Source organism: Elephantulus edwardii, unplaced genomic scaffold (assembly GCF_000299155.1).
Source record: "Elephantulus edwardii isolate Elephantulus edwardi_28Jun2011 unplaced genomic scaffold, EleEdw1.0 scaffold00311, whole genome shotgun sequence".
NCBI lineage: Eukaryota > Metazoa > Chordata > Mammalia > Macroscelidea > Macroscelididae > Elephantulus > Elephantulus edwardii.
Genome location: NW_006400061.1, coordinates 2,323,135 through 2,323,939, shown reverse-complemented (window position 1 = coordinate 2,323,939; position 805 = coordinate 2,323,135).

Sequence of the window (805 nt, the reverse complement as noted above, 5' to 3'; positions counted from 1 at the left end):
GGGTTGATTCAGTGACTGGGGTAATCGGGATGGGAGTATCAGAGACAGTGTGATTGGCACAGGACAGAGCAGAGTTTAGGGCTGTTGTACATAGGGTTGCTATGAGTCTCAAGCGACTCAACGGCACATAAAACAACAAGAACAACAACAACAACAATGCTTGTCTTAGTTTCAGGGGATTGGAAAATGAACTGCACTACTCCATAAGGTTGGGTGGGGGGACAGGTAATGGCTAAGAATTTATGGCCTTCATGAATTCACTGACCCGGCAATGTTTCAAATGGTGACAACTTCCCTCAACCAGGGTCTCAGAGTGAAGATAAGATGGAAAAGATCCCCCAGCTAAACTATGATCATATAAGTGAGAAATCTATCTCTGATATTCTAACTAACTGAAATATTTGGAGTTGTTTTCAATCAAACTAAGCCTAATCTATAGGGACTAGTAAAGTACAGCATTGCTGTAACAAAACCAGAAAAAAGGTTGAAAGGGTTGAATTGACTTATATGAATATATTCCCAATGTTAGTAGTTGCTTGGTACGTAACATCCAATTCTGATTCTCTTAGGAGTTTCCTGTTGAGCCTAGCTTAGAAATTTGCATCTTGATGCTCAATAAATATTTGTTAATTTAGACTACGTCTTTTTATTATTTTCCATTCCTTTCTTTAGAGGAAAATTCTTCTGTCCAATGCATGATGTTTCTTAACTGTTGGCGGTGGTTGTTGCTGTGTGTCGAGTCAGAACTAAGTCATAGCTTACTCTCCAGCCGGTCTTCAGAGGCTGTAAATTGTCTATCTTTCTG